An 11,092-nucleotide genomic window follows, 5' to 3' on the forward strand; every position below is an offset into this window, starting at 1 on the left:
GCACTGGCTTAACCGATTTGACCCGAACCTGTTGCATTTGACTTGGTTTAGGGTCCCATAGATCGAGTTTTGTACAGATTGAAGTTTCGATAAGTAGTTCAAAAGTTATGTATAAAAATGTGTTTTCACTTATATCCGGATCTCACTTCCCAAGTAACAATTTTAGTTTTGTTCCTTTCCTGAAGAAATATTCAAGTTATCTTAGCCAAAAATGACCATAGAGCTAACTTGTCTCCAGAACAACAATAAATCAGCATCAAACCTGAGTTAAGAGCAAAGTGGACCATTTTAGGAGGTTATCGAGAGCTTTTATCAGGAGTTATTTAAAACTAAGCAACTTTAACGTTGATTTTTACAACACTCTGTAAAAGGTCTTAATTACCTTTATAAAACTTGTTTGCAAGCTTCTTGAATTTATTAACTAATAGAAGAGCTCTTCAGGACTGTAATAAAGTATTCTTAAACTCGTAAGCTCTTGTTGAAGATAAAATAGATTTGTCGGAGTGAAACAGGTTCTTAATTTTATTTCGTAAATTCCATTCATTCTATATGAATAAAAAACACAATTGACAAAAGAACTTTAGCTTTAAATGATAATTATATCATACAAACAAAATTAATATTACTGCGACTTAATGCAGCCGATCTAATGGTAAAATTCATGCCATGAAAATTTCACTGATTGATTTTCTGAGATACCTCGAAAAAATATGGACCGTAGGAGAAAACCATTAAAAAAAACATTGATTTTATTTTTTTTGAGGAATTTTGTTCGCCAATACCAACATGGCTACCATTTTTTGCCGTTATTTTTCATGTTAATATGGCTGATCTTATTAAAACTATTATTTCTTACTTAAAGCTCTTGTGAAACTATTTTTTCTTGAGAAGCTCTTGTCATAGCCTCTTTAAGAGTCATGTTTCTAGAAAAGCTCTAGTTCAAGATTGAGTAAGAAGTCAAAGGCTGATGTAAGCTTTAATGGGGTTTTGATCAAGAGTAAAAGGCGTAGTACTGCGACCGTAGTGCATGCATACATTAGTTCGCAGAAGGTAGATCCGAAAATAAATCTCTGAATTTCTTTTCCCTAGCTAAATATAAACAAAGATTGTGATTTTTTCAATTCAATTTATTTATTTGTTGTAAGTGGGCCTAATCATCGTTTAGCACACATGTTTTTCTTACATGGAAGAATTTATCATCCATCATAAAATAATTTAGCCAAAAAAGCGCTGTTTTTTTTTTTTTTTTGATAACGAACACAACACCACCAATCCGAGTGATGAGTTTATTATCTTCTCGAAAGGTTTTATCCGACTGGTCCTTGAATGTTCTGTCGCTGCTTCCGTCGAGACGTCGATGAGGAAACGCCAAAAAAGTTCCGTACCAGGACAAACGGATAGAAGAGAGGTCCCACTAAGCTGGGCGTTGGTGACTTCTGCAAACAAATCCGGATCAACACGATCTTCAACCAGTTGACCAGCGAACCTGAACTGTGGCCACGGGAGTGGCGGCCATAATGGCGATTCGCGTGCTGCCCGATCACGACGTGCCGGAGTGAAATGTATTGCTGAACACGCATGCTAACGAATTCGGCTTGCACCCGACCTCGTACACTTTTCCGAAGGTGAAAATCGTAACGTCCACGCGTGATTCGGGTTACAAAAAACGTAATTCTCGGAATTAGCACTTAGACACTAAACCGAACGACAGCGACATCTTGTACGAATGATTTGCGAATGTGAGTGATTTGACAGATCAAATTCAAACAATCTGGAAATATGCTTTCATAAAGCGAATTAGTTTCAATTGAGTTTTAATGCAGTTTTGGGAAGTTAAGTTGTCTTGAAATTAACCTCTTTGGGATAACTTTAAGTAAAAAACCTAGGTGTTGCATAAAACTATGTTCCATATTCCTAAAACACTCTTGAAGATTATTTGAAGATATTGTTAAATATTCGTATCCTAAATCCAGAATGTTTTGTTTAATGTTTGCATAAAACTGAGAAGTAATTTTCAAAGCTTTTATAAAGCTTGTTAAGACAAAGGCGTCATCCATAAAGTATGTCACGCTAAAATCGGCCAAAATTAACCCCCCCTCCCCCCTATGTCACACTTTGTCACGCTGGCTCTGACCCCCCCTCGAAAAGTACGTCACGCTTTCCGGACCCCCCCCCCCCCCCATTTTGATTTTTTGTACAATCTAGATTAAGTTTTCAAAATGTCATATCTGGATAGAAATCCATGTGGCACGATTCATAATTGTAGGATTATATTTTTATTTGAAGTTCAATCGAGGAAGTTAATTATTACAGGTTGTGTGTTGATTTTTTTTTTCAAAATATGATTTAAACATTTAAACATTTCTTTTATGAATATAGTTTATGAAACATTACTCTTTTAAACTTTTTAAAAATCTATTTTAAGACTGAATTTTCAGTATTCAAGAAATAGTCTAGTGTGACGTCACAGTCTCACGGACCCCCCTTCCCCCCCTTGTCACACTTTGTCACTCTTGCGACAACCCCCCCTCCCCCCCTAGAGCGTGACGTACTTTATGGATGACGCCAAACAAGCATTCTCTTTGTTACTTGGGTTAAATGTATGTAAACTATGTCCGGGTCCAAATCCGACCCATCGTTGGTTAGGTTATCAAAAGACCTTTCCAACGAGCCTAAAACATTGAAGATCTGGCAACCCTGTCTCGAGATATGACCACTTAAGTGATATTGATGTACTTTTTGCTATGTCCGGGTCCACCATCCGACCCATCGTTGGTTAGGTTATCAAAAGAGCTTTCCAACGAGTCCAAAACATTGATGATCTGGCAACCCTGTCTTGAGGTATGGCCACTTAAGTGATATTTATGTACTTTTTTATAACGGATCTAAAAAATAGATGAAATTTTTGTACAATTCCATCACATCAGCCATTGTTGGTAATAAGTGAGGAAGGCTCCAACCACATAGGTGGATTAAGTTAGTTTTTTACATTTATCTGATCTTTTGAAGTTTTCGAAAAAAATTAACATGAGTATTAAAATAGTAGTTTATGCAATAAGTTGCAAAAAGAGGATTTTTTCAGCACGAGTCGTACATTTATCCAACGAGGTTCACCGAGTTGGATATATACGAAGAGTGCTGAAAAAATCAAGTTTTGCAACGAGTTCCATACAACATTTTTTGCAATTCCAAAAAACACACACTGAGTGAAAGTTCAACTTTTCAGCACCCATTTGAGTGCTGAAAAGTAGAACTTTTCAGCATTTATTTTGAAAAGTGTTGCTATTCGATTCTGTTATTTTTGGTACATAAAAGTAGGATATTTCGTCGTTCAAGAATGACAAGAAAAGTAAGTAGTTTCACGACGGAATTGCAAAAAAAATAATAACAGAAAAAAGGTTTAAAGTATTGAAATGGATCTACAAAAATATATACCGTAAAACGGGGTGACTTTGATAGCCGGGGTGACTTTGATAGGTTTACGATTTTTCCGCAAAATGAAGAGTACAATTAAAATACGTAAGGAATGGTTTAGAAACAAACTGACCGTGGTAGAGAAGTGTTCAAAGTACCTCAAGAAGAACTTTTCATAAAATTTTGACAAGTTTAAAAAGTTAGTTAACTATAGTTAAGAAAATGTTGATGAATGTCATTATTTTAAACTTCTCAAAGTGTCATGATTTTCTCAATGAACATAATTTTTAATCGGAAAACGGAATGAATTTTCGGATTCTTTGGACAATTTTCCACTAGGAGAAGGTTAAAAAAGTTTGTTAAAAATAAATAATATGTGTTTTTGAAACCCAATTATAAAAACTCTCTAAATTTATAGGCAATTTCAGTTGAACAAATTTCATGTAAAATGTGAAAACTTGTGATTCGTGCTTCGAATTCAGTATAAAATGCAATATAAATCGATAATTTTATAAACAAAACTAATTTTAACAAATTTCAGGCAAAATTCCGACTTTTTAACAATTTTACCTAAAATTTATATGTATTTTGCTTAAAAGCTTATACACTTAGTTAACTAAATATAAACATTGATTTTTTTTTCTTAAATACTATATCAGCTACTTTAGTGATGGTACATTTAACGTACAAATGAAGTTTGATCATCTTAAATATGATTTTAACAAGAAAAACTATGACTATCAAAGTCACCCCGGAATTCAAACTAAGATTTTTTAACGTAACTATTTTTCTAAACACCATTTAAAAATTATTTTTTTCCAAAATAGTGCATGGACTTTGTGTGGTCTACCCCAGTACATGTTTTAAAAATAATAATCTTAAGAAAAACCTTACCTGTTGGAAAATATTCTAAAAACAGATTGAAATCCTATCAAAGTCACCCCGGTTTACGGTAATTGAATGAAAAATTGTAATATAATTGAAAATTTTGATTGCAACAATTATCTGTATTTAAACTGCAACAACAACTGTATGCATGTGTTTGAATTCAATCAACCTTCATTGAATTCAAACACATGCATACAGTTGTTGTTGCAGCCGCTGAAAATTAAAATTCCATGAAATCGACTGATTTTGTAGAGAGAGCTTGTAAAACATCAATTTCAAATGTTCAAACTTTTGAAATTTTCGCAATATTTGGTCCCTTTCAAAAAGTCTTTATACCGTTGTTGACGACTAAGCCAGCAAGAAAAAAAAATCAATTCGCATCCCAAAACCAAAACAACACAACACAAAATTAATCTGCCACAGCGCAAAAATAAAACAAAAATAACAACCGCTCACCGACAAACCCAAAGACGCAAATTTCTGTGTGCACTTCTTCTTTGCACGTTTTCGCGAAAACTCAGAAGAAAAAGTGAGGAAAAACCAAAACCTCCAACACAATCACACGTTTTCCCAAGCCGCGCACGACCCAACACAAAAATGGTTCTAAGATGCGTGCGGCGTCCATCGTTGGAAAATTTCTCACGGGAAAAATTCTCTCTGTCTCTCTCATTCTCTTTTCGATCTGGCGTGAGATTTTCTGGTCGCCAAGAAATTTCCACCCAAAATCGCCTCCCGACTTTTGACAGTCTAATTTCAACCGCTGAACCAGTCGCAAGGATCTACCGGGAAACCGCCTAGAACAGTTCGTGACGAGTGAAGATAATCTCCCCTTTCCCCTAAAAAAAAAGTAGGTAACTCTGCCAAAAAAGGTCAAATTTGTGAATTGATGTGAGGTGGAGGGGGCACGGCTTCAAAGTTTCCGTTCAAAAGTGAGATTAAATGTGCCATTTTTTGAGTGATTTATCAAGATTCAAGAGTCAATTTTGAACTTTTAGAGATTATTGTAACTGGATTTAACGCAATTACGTAACGATTTTTCCACTTCCTTTGCCAAAAACCACGCGGTCGCCCAAATTCAAATCGCGACGTTTTTTAAGTCCGGGGAAAATTTATGACTGAAAATAATTTAAACATTCCCCCTCCCAAAAACCAATAAATCGACTAATCCGGCTCACATTGATGCATTTAAGCGCTATAAATTCCAAGTCCAAGTGTCGCGATCGCCTCAAGTGATTGGATCGTGCCTTTCCTCGCCCTCCCAAAAAAAACGGCCCCGAGGTTCCCGAATCGTCCGCAAGAAAATGGGAGGAAAAGTCGGGAAAAGCGGTGAAAAAGATAATAATAGCATTTTTGTGTTGAAACGCGCTGGCTGCCGCCAAAGTTGGACGTTGAGAGGTTTTGGGGTTTTCTTTACCGTTTTTTTCACACGAGGTTTTTCTTGAGTTACTCATTTTCGCGTTGTTATTGTTGTTCCCGTGTCACCTAGAGAGTGTGTGTGTTTAGTGATGAGTGCGGGTCTCGTTGTCACCGAGAAGCTGTGTGGTGTTTATATTTAGTGACGAAACGGAACGTGCACAGTGAAGAAAGGGTATACTAAAACAGTGACTCTGAGAGAGTTAATTAATTCTTGGAACGATAGAAGTTTTTTTAAGAAAAAATATCACTGAAAAAAACTGGAACTGAAATAAACTTAACTAATTCAAACCAAAATCAATCCACAGAACCGTAATCTTAGACAAAGTTAAAAGTTGTTTTTACTATGTTTGGGAACAATATTTTGATATTATGTATTAGTTTCGGATACATCAAACAATTTGAAGCTTTCAAAAGCACTATCACCTGCTGTCCTTATTCAGATTTGATTGTAATCACAGATTATTGTCACAGATTTAAATTGATAAATTCTAAAACATCTAGCAATGAATTTAAAATAGATAGTTCCATTTAGAAAAAGCAAAGTCGGCCGGATTCAGTGCCAATTTAGACTCAACTCAAGACTGTTTTAGCCTTCCTCAAGTTGTCGTCCAGCTTGTACAGATACACTACCTTCCTTTTACCAATCAATCGAATCCAGAGGGAAAACGACCATTAGTTGTGTTGATAAGAGCCGAGAATCGAACCCAGATCTAACGCTTTTTTTTGTCGAGCCATAATACCACTGCGACCAATTATAGGAATATTGTGGTGTGATCTAACGCTTACATGGCAGAAGCTTTACCACTAGGCTGCATGGCACGGTTCCATTCCAATTCATTTTTGATTATGAAGCATTTTCAAAAAATGACATTCCATGTAATTCGTTTTTTTTAGCAGAACATTCGCTTGGTTAATACTTTAACCTTTTAACAGCTGTTACCTGGCGATTACCAGAAAATCTTTTGACGCTCATCAAGAGAAAAAATCGGAAGGGAACATGGCTCTCCTCTCTCGCGCACGAAAGATCGGTAAAAGGAATCTAAAAAAATCATCATCTTGATTATTCGGCGGAACATCTATTTCACTACTACACTTGCAGGTGTAACGTCACACGTCGAAAATTACCTGTCACTTTTTGTAGATGGGTAATGTGTGTAAACAAAACAACATAAATTAATTTAAGGGGTTACATACATGTAGAAAATCACAAAATTTCATATTACAGAAAATGTATTGAATCCACTAAAAAGATGATTTTCAATCACTCCTGAAAGTTTCATGAAGATATTTCATGATTGAACAGAGTTAGAGTCGATTTTAAGCTCAACATTTTGCCGTGCGCAAAGCGAACTGACAAACTTTGTGAGCGTTTTTCTCGAAACACCGAGTTGATTTACGGGTGCCACGATATCTCGCGATGGATGGACCAAATTGGCTGAAATTTGGGGTGAAGACTCTGAAAACATATCCCGTGTGCATGACGAAGCCCGATTTTGAAATTTGACTTTTCAAAAAAAAACAAAAATCAAAAACTGACGATTTTTTATATGAAAAACATAAACATATTTTTATCTTTTTTTAAAACAAGTTTTTCGAAAATCGGCTTTCTTCATGCACACAAGACCGGTTTAACGAGTCTCCACCAAAAATTTGAGCCGATTTGGCTAAGGCAGTGTTAGGATATCGTGGCACCCGTTTTTTGAAACTGCTAACTTCAAATAGCTATATCTCGGCAATGATACATCCAAATGTTTTCAAATTTGTTGTATATTTTGATGCCTTAAAATCAGATTTTAAATAAAATTTAGTGTGTGCTCACACTATCTCTGACTTTTTTGTCGATTTACATGTGTGTAACCCCTTAAGTGGTGCTATCAAGAGGATTCACAAAAAATCTTCAATTGATTGATTTTCTTCGAGAAGTTCTGATTTTTTTTGCGTGTTTCGTCTCCTCTCTCTATCGCGGGTGAAGAAAGTTTACAAGCGAAAATGATTTATTGGCGATTGTGATATGGCCCTCACAAACATATTCCAAAATATCACAGCATAGATTTCAGTAAAATTAGGCCTTAATGGATTAATTCTAAGTAGAGGAAGAGAGTAACCAAACTAATAAAAAATAATTGACAAGGAAAAGGTAAACAATGCAAAACAACCTTTAAACCCAGGTTCATGATAACAAACATCGAAAACAAATCTTCTGTATGAATTGAAAATAGTGCCTTCTTGAAGCCACTGAAAGAATTTTTGATCTAAATCAATTGTGCTTCAAAATTTATATAATTTTGTGGCACAGTCATTGGCGTCCTAGTTGGCAATCATTGATTAATGACGATTTCCATAACTTTGCAAGGAATGGGATAATCGTTACCAAAAGGAATCCTTAGGGCACTATTCTAAACAACTTGTTGAAGGAATTTTGTCAAAATATTGAAAGCGACGCAAAATTTATATCCTTGAACGAAAAATCCTGACAATTATGGAAGTCTTCACGTTAAATTTATTCAATCAATTGTTCAATTGATATTTCTGTTATAACTCGCCCGGGCGAATGGGGTATTATACCAGATTTGGAAAAGTAAACAAAGTTTCAACTCAAGGAGCCCGTGCGAATGGGTATAAATTGCTGAACGAACAATTTCTCTTTAAAAAGATCATTCTTTCTGTTGTCGTGATTCGACAAATCTACAAGAAAACATAATGCTAAAGAGTTCTGAAAAATCTGTTTTTTTTTTCATAAAAAATTACAGGCACTGACCAAGCCTAACTACTAACTTAAAACTTTTAGTGAATCCCCTTGCTCACATCAATAGTTGTTTACCTTAGAGAAGACTGGCCAGGCTTAATATTGAAAAGATGGAAATGCTTTGCTTTTCAAGCAATTATTGTCACCAGCACGTCAATGATTTCTTCATGAAATTACACAACGCCCTAACCGGCTGAGAAATTCATGGAAAGTATAGTTTGTTTCAGACTTGGCTTGTGCTGACACAGGTTATCTCAATCCTTTTTTATGAATTAGGGTGGTTCAAGTTCTAATATTCAACTTGTATATAGATGTACTGAGCCTAAATTCCGCACATGAGCTGTGTGAGTGTGTGTGGTTCAATCCAATACCCGCTAGCCGGCAGCGAAATTATGGGAAAGTATAGTTTGTTTCAGACTTGGGTTATGCTGTAATGTGAAATCAAATTTGCAATCGAAAAGTACATGACATATTAAAAAAAACTACACTGTTTTCGAATTATAGCCCCTGCAAGTTTGTTTTTTACGGTTTTGAGTTTAAAATTTTCAAAATATTTGTTTGTATATGGCTGGTACAAATATTTTTAAAAGCTGTTTGACCAAAATCGGTTAAGCCGGTGCTGAGAAAAACGAGTGACAATTTTCGCAAATACATAACAAAAAGTTCATTTTTAAAGCAGGATTATAGCCTTACCTCAGTGAGGAAGTCCCGCCCGTGTGGATCAATCGGACCGCGCACTGGATTCACAATCCAGAGGTCGCCGGTTCGAATCCCGCGGCGGGCGCTCTAAAATTCTTTGTGTAAATATGGGTATTCGGCGCCGTCGCTCCGTGCCATACTTTCATACACTTAGGAGCCCAGGGTGGTGAAGTCCTTGTAGATAAAAAGGAAGACACTAGTGGTTGGTATTAGCAATGGTGGCCGACAGCTATAAAGTCAACTTCGTTTTTTTCAGTGAGGAAGGCAAAATAATCGTTGTAAAAAAGGATTTTCAAAATCTGGAAAAAAAAATTAACAAACAAATAAATTAAAATTGGGAAGAATCTCATGTTTTGAAAGATCAGCAACATGTTTTTTTTTTAAATTAGAGGCAAAGATTTTTTTTAACATTTTGTTTTATTACAAGAAATATGATTTTTTATCTGCTTCAATAAAATTTTGTTTTTTTTTATTACCATTTTTTGCATCATCAATAATGTGATTTGTTTTTATATTATTAAAAGACAAGCGTCCACAAATATCTCATGTTTGTCCCACTATTCAACACCACAAGAACGCAATCCTTCACACAAGCCACAGCAAAACCGCAAAGCAACAAAAACAACAATCATATGAGACCACGACACGGTGACGGTGCTTTTGCTGTGTATGTAGTTCGAAATTAATGGATATTTCTAAAAATATTACGAAATTCGTTCGTTCGTTCGAGTGAGGTGAACCGCGCGCTCTCTCCCTCTCTTGGGCGCAAATCTAAGCGCACATTTTAATCATGCAATAAAAAAAAGTAGTTCAGTGAAACAAAATGGCACGCCCGAGACCGTATGATCGACGAGAATAAACTGTTTACTTTTTCTTATGTTGGTTGTGGGAATGTTTACAGGTTAAACTTTTTCTAGTACTAGTGATTTTAAAATGAGCATAGTTTGATTTTTCAATGTTTTTGTCATTTTCTTCATAAAATTATAAATGATATTAACAACACAGGAGACAAAAAGCATGAAAACCTTCTCACGGCTAGGCTCGAACCAAACGTGTTCACCTTAATCCACCATGCCGAGAAATGACCCTGCCCTTCCTGAAATCCACGCGCGACCACGGCCAGACCACATCCGCTGACCTCCCGCCTCGCGAATGATCAAGTGGCAGTCTGGGCGTGTAGTTTTGGATTTCCACACCACATTTCGCGGTGAAGTTCAAGAATATCCATCGAGCGTTTCCTCCATATGTTTACAGCGATGGGGGCGCACGATACCTTTTCAACAAAAAAAAAACTGACGATCTTGACGATGTTCATCAGCTGGCGAACGCCGACGAGCCGAGGCAATGCCCTCAAGCTATTTTGGGAAATTCGAGTTTCGAGTCGTCGACAAAATAACGCTTTTTCTTTCTGTTTATTTTCCGCGCACTTTTTAACGCTTGTTCAAAATTTTCTTCAGAGTTTGTATGGCAGGAAGGAAGGTATATTTTTGAACAGCGATTTAGAGTGCGTTTTTTTTTTCGTGTGAGTCTGATTTCACGACAGACGCCATCGATCTCGTGAGCTGCCCTTGCGAGTTCAACGCAAGGCCAAAATGGTCCAAATCTGTGTGAAATGTCGTGACAGTTTTGGTTTTGTGATTTTTCCCTCTAAATCTAAACGTTGCCAAAACAACATTCCGAGTCACGCTCGAGCTAGTAAGAATTTGAGAGCGAAATCTCAATGAGTTTTCATTGAATGAATCACTGTTGAGTTATGATTTTGAATTTTTTTTTGTCATATTTGTAGATGTTAACTGTTTAAACTAATTATTTTCCCATGATTTTATGGAGACCTGCTTGCTTGCTTCTGAGAAGCTATTCATTACTTGTTTAAGTTGGAAACTTTTTTAAAGCTATAATCGAGCTCCATCATGCTAAATGACAGATGAT

General features: G+C 36.0%; 1 protein-coding gene across 2 annotated transcripts in view; it reads right to left on the reverse strand.

Moving 5' to 3' along the window:
* LOC120428057 (prolow-density lipoprotein receptor-related protein 1) overlaps positions 1 to 11,092 on the reverse strand; it is a 497,901-nt gene that overhangs the window by 270,857 nt on the left and 215,952 nt on the right. The gene's annotated exons all lie outside the window — the stretch shown is intronic.

This window comes from Culex pipiens, chromosome 2, assembly GCF_016801865.2.
Source record: "Culex pipiens pallens isolate TS chromosome 2, TS_CPP_V2, whole genome shotgun sequence".
Lineage (NCBI taxonomy): Eukaryota > Metazoa > Arthropoda > Insecta > Diptera > Culicidae > Culex > Culex pipiens.